Below are 20,603 nucleotides of genomic sequence, written 5' to 3'. Positions count from 1 at the left end.
ACGAAGGTGGGAACGTACTGGAGCCAGATTAACCACGAATGTGTACACAGCCCCAGTCTCCTAGCAGGCTTGAAGAGCTTCTATTTGTTCAAGCAGCTATTTAGGGAGAACATGTTGGGACTCCTATAAGTTTTCCTGCCTTGTATACAAGCCATAAATAATTATCAGCTGGGTGAGAGTGGACAGAACAGCAGCTACAGTCATGGCATATCACTCTTCCCTCCACCGCCACCTTAAAGAATAATTTTCCCGTATGCCAGCCCTGACAGGGAAGACTGAAGACAGATGGCTTCATTCAATGTGTAGTTGGAGACAGTTTTCTACTTGCATCTTATTTTGAGATGCCACAACAGGGTGAGGCACAGACCCTGATCAGTCTCTTCTTCTCTTTCTTTTCCACCCTTCCTTCCTACCCCGAACAGTTGTACAACCCCAACATTGTGCGTTCAGTGTAGTGGGCCCAAACCTGTGGAACACTCTCCCAACTGAGATTAGACAGGCAAACTTCAGGTGAATGACTAAGACTATCTTGTTCCAACATACATGGAGGCGCAGGTCAGTTCTGTGTCCAGGGCAGCTGTCTACCAGCTCCATCTGGTATGCAGGCTGAGACCCTATCTGCCTGCAGACTGGGTGAGAGTGGACAGAACAGCAGCTACAGTCATGGCATATCACTCTTCCCTCCACCGCCACCTTAAAGAATAATTTTCCCGTATGCCAGCCCTGACAGGGAAGACTGCAGACAGATGGCTTCATTCAATGTGTAGTTGGAGACAGTTTTCTACTTGCATCTTATTTTGAGATGCCACAACAGGGTGAGGCACAGACCCTGATCAGTCTCTTCTTCTCTTTCTTTTCCACCCTTCCTTCCTACCCCGAACAGTTGTACAACCCCAACATTGTGCGTTCAGTGTAGTGGGCCCAAACCTGTGGAACACTCTCCCAACTGAGATTAGACAGGCAAACTTCAGGTGAATGACTAAGACTATCTTGTTCCAACATACATGGAGGCGCAGGTCAGTTCTGTGTCCAGGGCAGCTGTCTACCAGCTCCATCTGGTATGCAGGCTGAGACCCTATCTGCCTGCAGACTGTCTCTCCAGAGTGGTGCACACTCTGGTTATCTCCTGCTTGAACTACTGCAATGCGCTCTTTGAAGGTGACTTGGAAACTACAACTAATCCAGAATGCGGCAGCCAGACTGGTGACTGGGAGTGGCCGCCAAGATCACATAACACTGGTCCTGAAAGACCTACATTGGCTCCCAGTATGTTTCTGAGCACAATTCAAAGTGTTGGTGCTGACCTCTAAAGCCCTAAACAGCCTCAACCCAGTGTACCTGAAGGAGCGTCTCCACCCCTATTGTTCAGCCTAGACACTGAGGTCCAGCTCCAAGGGCCTTCTGGCAGTTCCCTCATTGCGAGAAGTGAGGTTACAGAGAACCAGGCAGAGGGCCTTCTTGATAGTCAAGGAAATAAACAACTACAGTGGTACCTCTGGTTCCGGAGGTCCGTTTGTAACCTGAAACTGTTCTTAACATGAGGCGCGCTTTTGCTAATGGCGTCTCCCGCTGCTGCTGCGCTGCCGGTGCACGACATCTGATCGCATCCAGGGAGCCAGTGTGGTGTAGTGGTTAAGAGCAGTAGTCACGTAATCTGGGAAACCGGGTTCGCATCTCCGCTCCTCCACATGCAGCTGCTGGGTGACCTTGGGCCAGTCACAGTTCTCTGAAGTCTCTCAGCCCCACTCACCTCACAGAGTGTTTGTTGTGGGGGAGGAAGGGAAAAGGAGAATGTTAGCCGCTTTGAGACTCCTGAAGGGGAGTGAAAGGCGGGATATCAAATCCAAACTCTTCTTCTTCTTCTTCTTCAAAGTTTGTAACAAGGAGCATTTACTTCCGGGTTAGCGGAGCTCGTAACCTGAAGCATTCGTAAGGAGGGTGGTACGTAACACAAGTTTCCACTGTATCTTACAGTGGAGGTTCCACTGTATTTTAGAAGGCATCTGAAGGCAGCCCTGTTTAGGGAAGTTTTAATGTTTGATGTTTTATCACATTATTATTATTATTATTCTGTTGGGAGCTGCCCAGAGTGGCTGAGGAAACCTTGCCGGATGGGCGGGGTATAAATAATAAACAATAATTTATTATTATTATTATTATTATTATTATTATTATTATTATTATTATTATTATTATTCACCCTCCACCAACAGGTCCCAGAGCAATCTCAGAATTCAAGATTAAAAGCAATTAAAATAGATTACAAGCGCCTTGAAATTTTGTTTTTTTATTTGGTCCTGTTTTCTGTGGATTGTTTCACCCCTGAAATTGAAGGTGAAAGGAGCTAAAAAGGAGCTTCCACTTTGGGTTCTCTCTGGATGTTAAAAAGCTAAGTAAAAACGTGAAGAATACAGTAAAAATAATCGTGTAGTAGTCTTGATGTTTACATTGACAAACAGTTTTGGATTGACATCTTGAAAGGATGCTGGAAACCTCATGTACTTTAAATTGAGGTGGCGTCTGCATCTTGCTGTGACTTCATCATGAGTTTCTGCCGCCATGTACTCATCCTGGCTTTGGGCATTGCCTGGAAGCCAAATCCTGCATGTGTTGTTGGGACCATATGTCTAGCTCACCACAGACGGGAAAGCTTTGAAATTATAGTAAGCAAGTGCCCAGGTGTGACTCAGAACTGATTCCCAAGTTGAGCATGCCGTAAGGCAGACTGGATAACTTGCTTCGGAGTGCAGGTGGCACTGAGCACCACACAGGTAGACGGATATTCAAAATTCTGCACAACAGGTACCACTTTTTAGGACGCTTCTCGTTTCTCCAGTTTTATGCCAAAGCGCCAAGACGCCCAGAAAGCTCCCATGCGGACGTCCTCTAAATAGCATTGGACACCATTCAAATACCAGGACCCCTCAGGCAGAACCTCATCCAACAACTCATATTGACAAAATAACTTGGCACACACTTTTTAGGGCTGTAGATTTTCATAGAATCATAGAATCATAGAGTTGGAATAGACCACAAGGGCCATCGAGTCCAACCCCCTGCCAAGCAGGAAACACCATCAGAGCACTCCTGACATATGGTTGTCAAGCCTCTGCTTAAAGACCTCCAAAGCAGGAGACTCCACCACACTCCTTGGCAGCAAATTCCACTGTCAAACAGCTCTTACTGTCAAGAAGTTCTTCCTAATGTTTAGGTGGAATCTTCTTTCTTGTAGTTTGGATCCATTGCTCCGTGTCCGCTTCTCTGGAGCAGCAGAAAACAACCTTTCCCCCTCCTCTATATGACATCCTTTTATATATTTGAACATGGCTATCATATCACCCCTTAACCTCCTCTTCTCCAGGCTAAACATGCCCAGCTCCCTTAGCCGTTCCTCATAAGGCATCGTTTCCAGGCCTTTGACCATTTTGGTTGCCCTCCTCTGGACATTTTGCCAAGCAGTTTTCCTTTTCGACGCACAGGCATTGTGCCGCATTTAAACTAATTTAAAAACACTTAATATTCTAAATATTGAGTTTCCCCATTTCCTTTCCAAAAGGCTCTGGCTTTATTAAATCTATATTATTTCCAAAGCAGTCACTTTTTAAAAGATTTACTACAATTCTTAGTTTTTGTATTTTATCCCTACTTTTTTCATTGCATTCCACTCCCCCATCTCCCTTTTTTTGTGTGATTTGTGTGTGTGTTGAATGTGTCTGTTTGTTCGCACCCCACCCCACGAATTTCTGTTAAATTTCCAAACTGGCTTGATATACTTCACACAATATAAACCTTTCCCCTAACCTGAGAGGAAGGCACAGGTGAAGCAGACCTCTTTCTTGAAATGCTATGATATAGAGGTAGTTTGTAACCTCTCAGCAATATTTTTACTGTTCTTAAGGGACGCACACAATTTCTTCTGCTTGGGGTGTTTATATCACAATATCTGATTGGTGTCCATGATGCTAGTGTGAGGGAATGTTTCTTGTGACTTCAAACATTTTTAGATCACGTATAAAAGGGTAAACAGATCAGGTTTTCTCAGTTCATGCAGCATAGTCAGAATAAGGGATGGAAGGACCTGTCACTTTTGGTTCTCTCGGTTTCTCATCTTCCCGGTCTTAAATTCAGTTTTCAACATTCTTTCCTTTCCTTTTCCTTCCTTTGAACTCTGGGTTTTCTAAGCACATACAACAGTGGGTAGCAATGGGTAGTGTTCTGGCCTTGATCTGTTTTTCAAGCCCAGTGAACAGGTATTGTGTCCCAGCAACTTTCAAATGAGAGTACAGTGGTACTTAATTCGTTCCGGAGGTCCGTACTTAACCTGAAACTGTTCTTAACCTGAGGCACCACTTTAGCTAATGGGGCCTCCTGCTGCTGCCATGCCGCGTGAGCACAATTTCTGTTCTCATCCTGAAGCAAAGTTCTTAACCTGAAGCACTATTTCTGGGTTAGCGGAGTCTGTAACCTGAAGCGTATGTAACCTGAAGCGTATGTAACCTGAGATACCACTGTATTTCCAAGTAGGAAATGAGAACAGCATCTGAAAAGCCAAGCCAAGCCAAGCCAAGCCAAGCCAAGCCAAGCCAAGCCAAGCCAAGCCAAGCCAAGCCAAACCAAACCAACAATCACACCCACCCACCCACCCACCCACCCACACCCACACACAGAGAGCAGGGCTTTTTTCCAGCCGTAACTTGCCGGAACTGAGTTCTGGCACCTCTTTTTGTAGAAAAATAGCACTGCACACAAGCATCTCAAAAGGCAAATGAATTTTTAGCTAGTCTGAGCTGTTAACATACAGTGATAACCAAGCCGGAGACAGAAATGAAGTAGATGCCAGTGATGGCTCTTGGGAGCAGGAGTTTATCAGCCTCTTCTATGGCCCTCCATTTGCTTTTAGCTATTTAGAAGTTCTGACCTGGGTAGACTGGCCTTCTCACCCAGTTGCCTTCTTCCACTTTCTCCGCCCCACTCTCAATTTCTTCAGGAAGTCTTCAGGAAAATTGTTCAGCATGCTAGTGTGAATTTCTCCTAAGACACACATTGCTGTCTCAAATTTTTCCTGATATAAACATTTTGCAAAATCCAGAAACATTTTGAAAGCTGTGTTTGAGTTCACATACAAAGTCTGTCATGTTCATTTTGAATGCAAACTGACTAAAAGATTTCTGCAATATCCTTTCCTAATAAGATTGACCTAATATTGATATGTCGGCTGCTTAGCGTGGCTGCCTAGTGTTCTTTAAGTTTATAATTGTCTAAATTGAAATTGAAATTGTTAGGCTTAGTAGTTGTGAAAGTGGCTTGTTTTATTTTTTTCTAGTTTCACTAGGATTGCTTTATAAAATCTAGCTGATGTTTCTTCCCTCTGGCTGATTCTAGTCAATCGCAGATCACACAGTGAAAAACATGATGTCACAATGCTGTGTAGCCAATCAGAATGGGCAAGCCAAGTCATTTGAGGAGAAAGGCCATGCTCCCTGTATTAGTCACATCTAATCAGGACAGCAGGACGCGGGTGGCGCTGTGGTCTAAACCACAGAGCCTAGGGCTTGCCGATCAGAAGGTCGGCGCTTTGAATCCCCATGACGGGGTGAGCTCCCGTTGCTTGGTCCCTGCTCCTGCCAACCTGGCAGTTCGAAAGCACGAAGTGCAAGTAGATAAATAGGTACCACTCGGGCGGGAAGGTTAATGGCGTTTCCGTGCACTGCTCTGGTTCACCAGAAGCGGCTTAATCATGCCGGCCACATGACCTGGAAGCTGTACGCCGGCTCCCTTGGCCAATAAAGCGAGATGAGCGCCGAAACCCCAGAGTTGTCTGCGACCGGACCTAATGGTCAGGGTTCCCTTTACCTTTTAATCAGGACAGCAATGCCTCAAGCACTGCCTCTCTCCATATGAACCTTCCCAGACCCTGAGATCATCATCTTGAAGCCTGTCTTTGTGTGCCCCCTATACAAGAAGTCTGGAGGGTGGCAACATGAGAACGGGGCCTTCTCTGCAGTGGCCCCCCATCTGTGGAATGCTCTCCCCAGGAAGGCTCGCCTGGTGCCTTCATTATACATCTTTAGGCGAAAAATTTCAACCAGGCCTTTGGGTGATACCTTTTAAAATGTGTTTGCGGGAGGGGTTGGGGGTGATTGGTTTGTCCTTGTTTTTATTATGTATGCTGTGTTTTTATCTTTAGTTAGCCCTGGGGATTATCTAAAGCTTATTTCCCCTAAACTGATTTTTGAGTTTTGAGTTTTTTTGTTATTCATGTTTTTATACTGTATTTTATGCTGCTTTTATAATTAAGTGTTTTAAATTTGTTGTTAGCTGCCCTGAGGCCGGTTTTTGAACCGGGAAGGGTGGGGTATAAATAAATAATAACAATTATTATTATCTTGAATTTTTACATTGTGAACCACCCTTTAATGGAAGGTGGTATAAAAATTTAACAACAACAACAACAACAACAACAACAACCAGGAACCATGCAGTTCATACATGAAGGGTGTTGACTTTCTGGTCATCTAGAACAATACCAATTGAGTTCTTCAATCTCTATGGTGTGCTTTTTAAATATTATTTTCTTTCTTTGTGTTTTGTACTTAGAGAGGACACCTGGTTACGATTATAGACAGCATGCCTCGCTTGGTGTCCGCAACGCAGAAGTCTCCCGTGTGAGGAGCCACATTTCCAAAAGCCGTCGCGGCAATACACTTGCTTATTGCAACTCTTGGATTCTTCTTTGAACTCGATAATCATCTGCAGCCTGTCCCCCCCCCCTCCATATTTGCCCATGATTACTGGAGGGAGCAGGCTTCCTCATCCTTTCTCCATGGTAATTGGTCTCAGTGCAACCAGGAGAGGGGAAGGAGAAGGAAGATTCCTTCTTTTCCTCCTACCTTAAATTGATTCTTTTGTCTCGGAGGCTAAGCAAGCCTCACTTCCTGGTATGCCCCAGGGCTTGGAAGATGGAGGCCGCTTGATTGATAGGCCCAAACAGAGTAATGGGCAGTGGTTATACCAGACATGACACAGACACAAAAAGTAGTCTGCTACAAGCAGCTTCTGATGGATGTCAACATGAATTATTCACCAATCCGGATGTGCGTTCGACAGTAGCTTTAGAGCAGCACAAAAATTTCATAATGAAAATATTCTGGTTGTTTTTTTGGGGGGTGGGTGCGTGTGTATAACTGGTGTCCATTTGTTCTTTGTTGTTGTTGTTTAGTCATTTAGTCGTGTCCGACTCTTCATGACCCCATGGACCAGAGCACGCCAGGCACTCCTGTCTTCCACTGCCTCCCGCAGTTTGGCCAGACTCATGCTGGTAGCTTCGAGAACAGTATCCAACCATCTCATCCTCCGTCGTCCCCTTCTTGTGCCCTCCATCTTTCCCAGCATCGGGGTCTTTTCCAAGGAGTCTTCTCTTCTCATGGTGTGGCCAAAGTATTGGAGCCTCAGCTTCAGGATCTGTCCTTCCAGTGAGCACTCAGGGCTGATTTCCTTCAGAATGGATAGGTTTGATCTTCTTGCAGTCCATGGGACTCTCAAGAGTCTCCTCCAGCACCATAATTCAAAAGTATCAATTCTTCGGTGATCAGTCTTCTTTATGGTCCAGCTCTCACTTACCAGAAGCCCCAAAATAATGTCTTTCTATGGATCCACCTTCTGCCTGATGCACAGGGAGCTTCTTAGTGCATTTCTTAGGCATCAGTGGTGGCTGGTGCTAACTAGACCTGGTGCGCAGCTCGGAGGTCACAGGGCCATGGCGAACAAGGGGTCACAGGGGTGTGGCCAAGATCTGGCTCCTCCCCCATCTTCCTCCCTTGCAAAGCTACCATTGGCACTTAAGCATTGCAATCTTTCAACTAAACTGAAAAGTGTTTTTCCAGAAGGGGTCCAGACCCTCACAAGTGTCCCTATTTTCCAGGGACAGCCCCGGATTTACAGAAGCCATCCTGGTTTCTGATTGGATCCTGGAATGTCCCGCTTTTCCATTGGACATCCCTATTTTCATCAGAGAAATGTTGACGGGTTCTGTAGGACATCCCTATCTTCTTTGGAGAAATGTTGGGGGGGGGGGGATGGAGTTACGCGACTCCTGAGCCAAGCAGATAAGTAACCATGCAACCTTTAGAAGACACCTGAAGGCAGCCCTGTAGTGGGAAGTTTTTTTTTTTAAAAAAATGTTTTTTGACGTTTTTATATATGTTGGAAGCTGCCCAGAGTGGTTGGGGCAACCCAGTCAGATTATTATGGAATAGGATGTTCCTATGTTCATTGGAGAAATGTTGGAAGGTATGAGATATAGACACAGACATTTAATGTGGCTGGGGCAATGCAGTCAGATGGCAGAGTATTATTATTATTATTATTATTATTATTATTATTATTATTTAGGACACCTCTGTTTTCATCAGGGAAATGTTGGAGGGTAGGGGGTCCCTGTTGTTGCAGTTGCAAAGGTTTCTGTAGCCTATACCTGTTTTGGTTTTCACCCAATCTTCCCCCTTTGCACAGAAACAACGGGCACATTCTAACTTTTCTGCTGTCTTCATGTAATTTTCAAGTGGGAACCTAGAGATGACCCACAACCAGTTGGTTGGAAAAGCAGTGATTCACTCTTTTCCCAGAGTCCCTCACCTCATGAGCTTAGATCTTAAGGCCTTCATTCTATTTGGCACCCGCCCACTCTCCCTTGTTGCAAAAAAATAACATTTTCTCAATCTATTTGAACATACCCTTTCCTGGTTACGAAAGTCAACGTTGATCAGCTGCCGATTACTCTCTCCTCCTGCTCCAGAACCTCACAAATAAATGTGTTTGGTGGTCAAGGCTGATGTGGAAGTCCAGGCAGGCATAGTCCAGGCAGTAGTTCACACAACTATTCATTCCACAAGAAAAGCAAATTTGGAACGCTTATTACAAGGTTGTTGACTAAGCACCCCAGGGAGCTTGCTCTGTGATTCAGTTACAGTCCAAGAGGTCAATCCTCACATAACGGGCTCAAGAGTCATTAGCTGAGTCAATGTGAGAGATAAGTAATTTCCTATTTCTATTCACACGAAAAATGACAGTGAAGTGAATAATAATAATAATATTTTAAGATTTATATCTTGCCCTCCCCAGCCGAAGCTGGGCTCAGAGCGGCTAACAACAGTAAAATGATACAACATTCTAAAATCATTTCATTATAAAATCAATTCAAATCAGATTAATGGCAACCATTGGGCTAGAGTTCCGTGAGGATTGCCAAAGGCCTGGCCAAAGGCCTGGTGGAACAGCTCTGTCTTGCAGGCCCTGTGGAAAGATGTCAAGTCCCGCAGGGCCCTAGTCTCTTGTGACAGAGCGTTCCACCAGATCGGAGCCACAGCCAAAAAAGCCCTGGCTCTGGTTGAGGCCAGCCTAACCTCTCTGTGGCCCGGGACCTCCAAGGTGTTTTTGTTTGAAGACCGTAAGGTCCTCCATGGGACATACCAGGAGAGGCGGTCCCGTAGTTACGAGGGTCCTAGGCCGTATAGGGTTTTAAAGGTTAAAACCAGCACCTTAAACCTGATCCTGTACTCCACTGGGAGCCAGTGCAGCTGATATAGCACTGGGTGAATGTGATCCTGCAGCGAGGACCCCGTAAGGAGTCTCGCCTTGGCATTCTGCACCTGCTGGAGTTTCTGGGTCAGCTTCAAGGGTAGTCCCACGTAGAGCAAATTACAATAATCCAGTCTGGAGGTAACCGTTGTGTGGATCACAGTGGCTAGGTCAGGGCAAGAGAGGTAAGGAGCCAACTGCTTAGCTTTGCTTTTTTCACTTTTTGGGATGTTCAGTTTGCAATAAACACCTTAAATTTTCACCCTGTAGATTTTTCAGCAACTGAGCAGGCCTTACTGCCTGTTATCATGCGCCAATTGGTCATTCCTAGGTAGAATTTCTATCTCTGCTTAAATTGGTTTCCCTCAGAATAAATTTGTAGATTAGGATCTGTCTGCTCTAAGCTTTTTTTGGACTGTTTCATCTGCCAGTCAACCGGGCCATAAACAAGTTGCACCATAAGGATGAATGTCTTAAAAACAGGTCTAAAGAGCTTGACTCTCTCTCGCTTTCTCTTTGGGGCTGCAGATAATTAGAGAGCGGGAGTTAGCAACGCATTAGTGAAGAGTGTTTGCCCTCGGGGTGGTTTCTAATGAGTTTTGTCTTTAAGTTCACAGTGTCTGTTTTCTCATGTTGTTGAGAATTTCACTTCTGCCTTCCTCATTCATCAAGTTTCCACTTGTCCTTTAGTCCGCAGAGAAGCTGCAGCTCATAAGAGAATAGAAGGAGGGAGATCAGACCAGAAGTCCATCTAGCCTAGTATTCTGTCACCAACAGTGGGCAGCCATCTGGAGAGGATAGTAGAGACAACCATTCCCTGTTGTTTGCCCCCGGTATCTCCTTCACAGTTTCCCCAGCTCCTTAGATTCCAGCACAGGTTACTTTGCCAGCCTACTCTAGAGGATGGGCAGCCTTAAAATAGGTTTGATAGACATGTATGGAGCACCATCGTGTAGACTTGCAGAGCTCTTCAATCATGGGTCCCTAGATATTTGATGGACTACAACTCCTATCATCCCGTCAGGTTAGCCAATAGCAGGGGTGATGGGTGTAGTTGTACAACATATGGGGACCCAAGGTTGAATCACTTAGTTTCTAAAATGACACGGCAGGGCTTAGCCTTGCCAGGACATTCAATACTCCAACTGGCACTCTTATTCCTTCTCCCACCTGTGTGCTTACCGCTGGCAATTTCTCAGGGCTGAGGAACAGCACATTCTTCTTTTTTCATATATTCATTTCACTTTTAATTTGAATGCAGCCTTTCTATATTGCTACACGCAAGGCGGTTTACAAGCTGAGGAGACAACAAAATAGCAGAGACCTCACACCGAATAATCTGATCTAATACAAAAAAGTCGTAATAAAAATGTAACTTTAAAATAAACATATCAGATAAAGCAATATGCAATAACCCATTAGAATGTAATAGCAAACCGTGAAATACCAGCAAATAATAATTAAACAGTTTTCACTTAACAATTGCAATAAAGAATTACTAAACTACAATCAATAAAAACAACGGCAAGTCAAAATGTGTAAAATACAGTACAGTTGTATCTTGGAAGTTGAACGGAATCCATTCCGGAAGACCGTTCGACTTCCAAAACATTCATAAATGAAGGCGCAGCTTCCGATTGGCTGCAGGAAGCTCCTGCAGCCAATCGGAACCCGCATTGGACATTCAGCTTCCAAAGAACGTTCGCAAACCAGAACACTCACTTCCGGGTTTCCGGCGTTTTGGAGCCAAAACGTTCGAGTTGCAAAGCGTTTGACTTCCGAGGTACAACTGTACCACGAAACTTACAAATCCATGTAAAAGGTTGTCAAACTGAGAAACAAGGGCACACAACTTACATTCTTATTATTAATAATAATAAAAATCCCTGAAGTCCTCTCTTCCCATCTGCTTCTGCTGTTCCTAAAGCCATGGTCTGGGAAAGTCTCCTAGGGTTGGAGGGTAGGGCAAGGCAGGTGCAAAAAGTCATTGCTTGTCCAGCACAAAGTCTCTCTTTCAGTGCCGGGGTCTGCAACTACAAACTGGTCTCATGGCGGAGTCTTGGCTCACATTTAATCTTGTCAACCTCTTAGAATTGATGTGGACAACCTCCTCTGCTTGATGGGGCTACTTCCTTTCCTCCTGTTTCCCACCAGAGGGTGTTGTAAACAAAACCTGCCCTTATAGAGTCTTTTGTAGGTTCTCCATCGGTAGGAGAAAATAACAGAGGCCAACCAGAGAATATTGAGAAGCAAAGCAGCTAGTAAGCCTGATCTTTATTAAAGCTGTTGCAACAGGGTGCTGCCCTCACACAGGAGAGCAGAGGAGGTACCTAGCACAAAGGTGTGCCCGCCTTTACGTATGCAGTGGCGTAGCGTGGGTTGTCAGCACCCGGGGCAAGGCAAGTAATTTGTGCCCCCTAACCCGTGGAGAGAGTGAGTGAGCCAGGTAGGGGCAGAGAGCTGCGAGTGCGAGCGCCCCCCCAGATGTTGCGCCCAGTGCGGCCGGCCCCCCCTGCACCCCCCACGCTACGCCACTGTACATATGTAGACATTTTGAAATTCCCTGCCCTGGAGCTCAAGACCACCCCTTCATACATCATACATACATACATCACAGAAGAGGTGGTCTACAACAGAAATTTGAATGTTGTTGTTTTTCCTGTCTGCCAGGTTATCTGATAATGCCTTATTTGATTGCCTTTTCTGGTAGTCTGGCCATTCCTTTGAGATGGTAATTACTTAATTCCTGAGACAATGGGAAGGTTCCCTCACCCCCTCCCTCATTCCAGAGAAACATTTGGTCAGTTTGGGAGTCAAAATGGTTTCAGGACGGTTTTTTCTTACAAGGGCCTGTTGAAATCAATCCTGTACCTAACCCACCTTTTCTGATGATGGCAAAGGGCACTCTGAAGTTGCAGCCCCACCTTCGCCCTTGCAGGTGAGGTGAGCACGCCCACATGGAGCTCAGATTCGCCTCATCGGCTTGGACGTTTGACTGGAGACTTTTCTTCCCATTGTTTTCTTTTGTTGTAGCAATGCTGCTGACTAAGCACCATCTTATTCTTTGTTCTGCTTCCCCTCCACCCTGCAGGCTGCTGGGTCATCGCTGAGCAATCAGTCAGACTTGCTAAAAGCCATTCCCTCCATTCCATGTGGCTTTCCTACTTCCAGATGGGGTGAAGAAGGAAGGGAGGAAAAAAAAAAAAAGCTATTTCCAGTGTTTATCAAAGGGCTGAGCTACAGTGTGCAAGCAAACCATCATTGTGCTTTATTGAGTGTGGGGCTCATGGGATTTGACATCACTGCAAATTCACGTCTGGAAGAAAAACCCAGTTAGCGGAGAGAAAAAGGAAAGAAACACACACAAAAGAAACACGCACATCACAGGCTAAGCAATTAGTGTGATGCTTTGAAGCCTCTCAGGATTTTATTTTATTTTTTGTTAATGAGGGGTCAGGAATGGGGCTACAGGGCAGAGCCCTGGGTCTCATCTCTGATGCTACTTTTATGAGCTGCTAGGCTAAGAAGTCAGCAAAAATGCAGAGCAGCGCAATCATATCCAGGTATTGCTGGTCCTGGGTGCTGATCTTTCTTATCAGCTTTGTTAAAGGGATAGCTGTACTGTAAACCTAAGCAGGTTTTCCATCAGCCTAACTCTCACAGCTTGTTCCCCCCCCCCCAGAGAATTCTGGGAATTGTAGTTCAGTGCTAATTATCTGAGAGAGTTGCCTTCAAAGAATCATGACTCCCAAGATTCTAGGGGGAAAGGGAAGTTGCTATTCAATACAATCCCTATGTCGATTTAAGACTACAAAATCCATTATGCAGTGCAATGGTGGATGGAAACATGCATTAAAATATGTATAGTGTTATAAAAGATGCTGTTCTCATTTCCTACTTGGAAAAGCTCTCTTTTGAAAGTGGATGGAATAGAATACCTGTTCACTGGCTATGATTAGTTAAAGGTAAAGGTAAAGGTAAAGGGACCCCTGACCATTAGGTCCAGTCGTGGCCGACTCTGGGGTTGCAGCGCTCATCTCGCTTTATTGGCCGAGGGAGCCAGCATACAGCTTCCGGGTCATGTGGCCAGCATGACTAAGCTGCTCCTGGCGAACCAGAGCAGCGCACGGAAACGCCATTTACCTTCCCGCTGGAGCGGTACCTATTTATCTACTTGCACTTTGATGTGCTTTCGAACTGCTAGGTGGGCAGGAGCAGGGACCGAGCAATGGGAGCTCACCCCATCGCGGGGATTCAAACCGCCGACCTTCTGATCGGCAATTCCTAGGCTCTGTGGTTTAACCCGCAGCGCCATCCACGTTTAATAACTAAGAAAGGTTTTCAACCTTTGAAAACCTGAGGTTTTCAACCTTTTTGAGTCCATGGCTCCCTTGACCAACTACATGATTTCTGTGGCACCCCTGTGGGGCTCAGGAGTCCAGTTAGGTCACCCCTTGCCTACAGAACCGGCAGCCCCTCACCTCTTGTGGAGCGTTCTCTCAGCCTTCTCTCCTCTCCTCTCCTCTCTCATTGGGAGTTCTCAGGGCAGCCACAGCTGCCACCCCGGTCCCGTGCCCCAAAGAGAGGTGCCTCCTCACACTGCCCCACAGGGGCCTGGGAAGCACCCACTAGCCAGCCCCAGAGGCACCTTCACCTGGGGAGCTTGTAGCCAGGGCTGCTGCAACAAACCGCTGTGCAAGCCTTTGGGAGGCAGAGACGCAAGAGGGCATCAGAGGAGGGAGGGAAGGAAAGAGGGACAGAGGCCAGTGTTGCCTGGGGCACCCCTGACTATCATTCAAGGCACCCCAGGGTGCCATGGCACACTGGTTAAAAACCACTGGCCTATCTAATACAGCATGGTTTGGGTGTGTTCAAGGTTACATGCAAACGTGGACCTCAAATCCTTTTGTCTGAGAATGTCTGCAGGCACTTATTGGCATGTTTTAACCAGTGCTAAAAAGAGGGAGGAAGACTTGTGCAGAATGCCATTCCCTCCTCACCCAAAGAAACCCTAGCTATAACCACTATTTCCAACAACCCAATTTTACCCCTTTCTGTTTTGCAAAGCGCCCTGGAATCTGCTTTGACTTATTTAAATGTTAAATCAATATATTCGCCTAAGTTAAACGATTCCACCCTCCCCTCCCCCTGCAATAACCTGTGATTTTTGCTAAACCAAGAAGAAGGGATTTAATTTGAGTCAGGACCCAACAGGACGTAGCACCACAACCTGCTTAGCATGCCATGGCTCTGTCGTCGAACAGGAGCCAGAGCCTGACTGTCTTTCACGGCCGTCCTCCAAAAACAGCCTGCGTGTATTCTTAGTAACAAAACATGAATAGCTCTTTACAAAGTTTAATCTGCCTTTAAGGGAGAAGTAGTCATATCTGGATCCACCCATTGGCAGCAGCTATATGTACACACACAATACACACACACACACACACACACACACACACTCGTATTCGGTAAAGTTTAGCACATCGAACATCTGCAGTCTTTAGTGGACCTTTGATTTGATTGTGGCACAGCTGTTATGTTCTTAAGAACAGAGCAGGTACACACCCAAATTGCTCCCAGCGTAAATGAGTCTGAATATATGTTGCGCTTGAGCATGCCAAAGGATGAGGCAAATATATACCAGGAAGTATATATAATATATAACAAGAAGTTGCAGTGTGAAGTTCTGCTTTCCAGGATTCTAGCCACTTTGATTCCACCCATAGGCACCAACTCCTAGGAGCTGAGGTCCCTTAGACCTCCCAATAAAATATTTGAGGGGGCTAGGCCCCTCTAAAATAGATAGGCATTGCCATTAAAATTGTGTGCATGTGCCGCATCATGTGATCGATTATGTGGGGCAAACCTTAAAGGTAAAGGGACCCCTGACCATTAGGTCCAGTTGCGACCGACTCTGGGGTTGCGGCGCTCATCTCGCTTTATTGGCCGAGGGAGCCGGCGTACAGCTTCTGGGTCATGTGGCCAGCATGACCAAGCTGCTTCTGGCGAACCAGAGCAGTGCACGGAAACGCCGTTTACCTTCCCGCCAGAGCGGTACCTATTTATCTGCTTGCACTTTGACGTGCTTTCAAACTGCTAGGTTGGCAGGAGCAGGGACCGAGCAACGGGAGCTCACCCCGTCGCGGGGATTAAAACCGCCGACCTTCTGATCGGCAAGTCCTAGGCTCTGTGGTTTAACCCACAGTGCCACCCGTGTCCCGGGGCAAAGCTTAACCTCCCCATATTTTATTAAAGTTGGCACCCCTGATTCCACCTCCCCTTGATTCCACTCTTCTCTATTGCCAGTGATTCACCGTATTTTGTGCTGTTTCCAAAAGGACCGAAACAGTCTCTCTCCCCCCCTGTCTCTCTGCCCCCTCTCTCTCGTGCCCTGGCAATTTAAATACAGTGGTACCTCGGGTTACATACGCTTCAGGTTACAGACTCCGCTAACCCAGAAATAGTGTTTCAGGTTAAGAACTTTGCTTCAGGATGAGAACAGAAATCGTGCTCCAGCGGTGTGGCAGCAGCAGGAGGCCCCATTAGCTAAAGTGGTGCTTCAGGTTAAGAACAGTTTCAGGTTAAGTATGGACCTCCAGAACGAATTAAGTACTTAACCTGAGGTACCACTGTAGTGACATTCTGAGCACACCTGAACTAGAGTATACGCTTGCACTGGTGGCAGGGCACGTATTTTGGGGTGGAATTGAATCACATACAGGCAAATTCCTGTTGCACAATTAAAGTGGATTTGGAACTCTAGCAGAGCGACCCTTTTTCACCCAAAGATTGGACTTGTTGCGAGAAGGGAAGTGACAGGAAAATGGAAAGTTTTAGGATAACACTTGCTCTGCTGCGATGTAGTCTCTAATCTCCCTGAAAACAGTTGAGGATCAATGCTAACTAAACTGGTTGTCTGGAACCATCCTGACTTTGGAGTAAGCCCCATTGATCACAGCAGGACTTAGTGTTTAGTAAACATGCTTAGGATCGTAGAATCGTAGAATCGGATCACAGTCTATGTCACGTAGAGGAGGAAAATGACCATGTATTTGAATGGTAATCCCACCTGAATGCAGTTCTTTGCTTTTACTCTTCCCATTCCTCAAGCAAAAAAACCCCAGTTATCCTCCATAACGATGTGTAATGGGGTTTCTGCTGCAGAAACAGCCAGGGCAGAATTAAGGGACATTCAACACGTTGAAAAATAGGGTTTGCTAAAGAGAGGAAAAGCAAAGCTTGATTGTGAAACACAGCACAACATGTGTTCTGTAGCTCCACTTTTAGGACAGCAATAAAGACAAATGCAAAGTTATGGGATGGGAAGGCTAAATGCGGCATAATAGCTCCATTTATTTTCCTTTCACCCTGTACACATTAAATGTTGGCACCTAGAGCTGACAGCTAAACAAACTGTGCTCTCTTTTAGAGAAGACTCGGAACAGCATTGCACGTTGTCAGCTTTGCGGGCCAAAAAATAACAAACACAGATGTACGAGACAGAGAGAGAAGAGCTGGGTGGGGGGACAGCCTCTGAAATTGAGAATGAGAGAAAGAGAGAGTCAGGGGGCTGGGTGTGTAGTGCTGAAATATGGGCATTCCACCTCATTTATTAAAGCGGGTTTAGCTTGGTTGCTGTAAGGCAGTGGTGGTCATTGATATACACAAGGAAAAGCGGGCAAATATCTTTTGAGGGCTTGTTCACAAACTCCAGCCTGAGAGGTTACTGTTGTAACCTTTGTCTGCACTGACAAAACAATCAAACCAGGAGTTGGGTTCCAGGGTCTCTGAAGTTGCATGGGGACCCTGTGGTATGGGTGCTGAGCACCCACAACATTTTGTGTGTGGGTGCTTGGTATCTATCATCTATCTATCTATCTATCTATCTATCTATCTATCTATCTATCATCTATCTATCTATCTATCTATCATCTATCTATCTATCTATCTATCTATCTATCTATCTATCTATCTATCATCTATCTACCAATCATCTATCTATCTATCTATCTATCTATCTATCTATCTATCTATCTATCATCTATCTATCTATCTATCTATCTATCTATCTATCTATCTATCTATCATCTATCTATCTATCTATCTATCTCTATTTATCTACCTTAAAGGTAAAGAGACCCCTGACCATTAGGTCCAGTCGTGACCGACTCTGGGGTTGCGGCGCTCATCTCGCTTTATTGGCCGAGGGAGCCGGCGTACAGCTTCCGGGTCATGTGGCCAGCATGACTAAGCTGCTTCTGGCGAACCACAGCAGTGTACAGAAACGCCGTTTACCTTCCCGCCGGAGCGGTACCTATTTATCTACTTGCACTTTGATGTGCTTTCGAACTGCTAGGTTGGCAGGACCAGGGACCAAGCAACGGGAGCTCACCCCGTCACGGGGATTTGAACCACCGACCTTCTGATCGGCAAGTCCTAGGCTCTGTGGTTTAACCCACAGCGCCACCCGCGTCTCTATCATCTATCTATCATCTATCTATCTATCTATCTATCTATCTATCTATCTATCTATTATCTATCTATCATCTATCTATCTATCTATCTATCTATCTATCTATCTATCTATCTATCATCTATCATCTATCTATCATCTATCTATCTATCTATCTATCTATCTATCTATCTATCTATCTATCATCTATCATCTATCATCTATCTATCATCTATCTATCTATCTATCTATCTATCTATCTATCTATCTATCTATCTATCTATCATCTATCTATCTATCATCTATCTATCTATCTATCTATCTATCTATCTATCTATCTATCTATCATCTATCTATCTATCTATTATCTATCTATCTATCTATCTATCTATCTATCTATCTATCTATCATCTATCTATCTCTATCATCTAATCCATCTAAAAAAAGAGGTGCCAGAACTCACCATGAACTTTGTTCTCATATAATGGCAACGGTGCCCACCTGAGAAGTGCCGGAACTGAGTTCAGGTGACTTCCTGCCAAAAAAAGCCATAGTGCTTGGCCACCCAGAGCCCCTGATGTTTGGTGTCCCTGCCAACTACATCTGAACCATTAAGGAAATGAAAGCCACCTAGTCTAGACTATTGACCAGAAATTTGCCAAGCAATGGAATGGTCAGCCAGAGGCCTGAGCTACCTATACCACCTTGAAGTCTGGATAAAACATGCACTAAACTTATGTTGTTGCAAGAATATAGTTGCAAGAGAAATGTAAACTAAGTCACAGTGAGCTTGTAGGAAAGTCTGGAATAGAACTTAGTTTTTCTGGCTCCCAGGAGCCATCTCCATATGTTCTTAATCAGAAATTATTTCAGTACAAAAGCACTAGTTAAAAATTACGTGAGGTCTCAAATAGAGCTAAGAAAAATGATGTTAATTAGGGAATCATTTTGGCACAGTTATTTATCCCAAAGTATAAATGCAATTAAATTTTTAATCCCCGCCCTGCTATATTTACGACACATAACAAATCACAAGTTGTCCCTTTTTATAATTTACCACCCAGCAGATTCTAAATATTTTACTTAGACCATGCTGAGTGGGAAGTTTCATTTATTTTTTAAATGTATCCCGCCTCTTTCTGGGTAAAAAAAAAACTAGAAAGAGGGAGACAGAAAGGAAGGGTTATCTTAACTTCTGAATATGTGTCTTCTGGCCCTGATCCTACCTACGTTTACTCAGAAGAGTGAGCAGTAGCCAGTGGAGTCATTCTGCAAGGAGTTAGTCTTCAGACCAGCCCTCTGCTAGGAAACCGGACAGCTTCTTAACATGGTGATGTCAGACCTTGGTGGAAGGTTTAGGTTACAGCCTTCGCTGAGCTCACAACTCTTGCCTGGATAATTCCCACATCAGGGGTGGTGTTTGCTCGCTGAGACCCCAGCTTCTTAGAAGGAAGTTAGCAGCCAATTCACTGCTGGAAGGTGGGTGGTGACTTGCAGCAGGGGCCGGAGATAGTTTAATTGGAGACAACATGTCTCTCATATGTCACTGGACTTTTTCAGACATATGAAGCTGAGGCCAAAAGCAGCAGACGAGATCCTATGTATTCTGTTAGAGTGTAGAGCGAGTGTTTCACGTGTTCTTGGAAATCCTAGGAATAATAATTAGCAGCATTTCTCCCATGCTTCAGGCATTGAAGATGTTGTCCATGCCAGCTGTTTTCCTGGGGACGTGTCTCTTGACATAATGGGAACAGCTGGTGAAGTCAGAAGCTTATCCACAGAGGACTCCCCATCTAGGGCTCCCCTTCCAGGTTGCATGCTGGGAAAGCCAGTGGTGTTCCATGAAGGGGGGGGGACTAATTTTCTAGCAATGCTCCTCATAATACCAAGACATAAACAACAAGGAGCAAGGTGCATTCTCTACCCATTAGAAGATAAAGTTGTACAGTGGTACCTCAGGTTACATATGATTCAGGTTACATACGCTTCAGGTTACAGACTCCACTAACCCAGAAATAGTGCTTCAGGTTAAGAACTTTGCTTCAGGATGAGAACAGAAATTGTGCTCCAGCGGCACGGCGGCAGCAAGAGGCCCCATTAGCTAAAGGGTGCTTCAGGTTAAGAACAGTTTCAGGTTAAGAACGGACCTCTGGAACGAATTAAGTACTTAACCCGAGGTACCACTGTATGTGGATGCTTCCAGACGAATGTTTGTTGTGGAATCAGTGCTACTCATATACGTGAGTTTTTCACACCCATCATCAAAATGCCAGCCCACTATTATGCTATAAGATCCACTATCCTGTAACATTACATATGGTATGTACAGTAGTTAGGGTTTTTTTAATATCATTTTTGCTGAAAAATGTGTGAGATTACGATATTGTATTTATTTGCATTACCTAGAGCCTGTACTACTGATGATGGCGAAACAAGGCTAATATTCCGGAAATCCTTGTCTTAGACTCTGTGAAAAGATTCTGTGGAACTGTAACAACACTTCATGTGGATTATTGGACTCTATGAACAGACAGGTGGAATAGATACTTATACATGTATGGACCTTATGCATGAA

At 45.1% G+C, this 20,603-nt stretch overlaps 1 long non-coding RNA gene across 1 annotated transcript in view; it reads right to left on the bottom strand.

The window, feature by feature from the left end:
- Nucleotides 1-20,603, bottom strand: part of LOC309526684 — a 206,108-nt gene that overhangs the window by 82,869 nt on the left and 102,636 nt on the right. The window lies entirely within an intron of this gene.

This window comes from Podarcis vaucheri (assembly GCF_965113315.1).
Source record: "Podarcis vaucheri genome assembly, chromosome: 2".
NCBI lineage: Eukaryota > Metazoa > Chordata > Lepidosauria > Squamata > Lacertidae > Podarcis > Podarcis vaucheri.
This window is presented reverse-complemented; position numbering and strand designations above follow the sequence as displayed.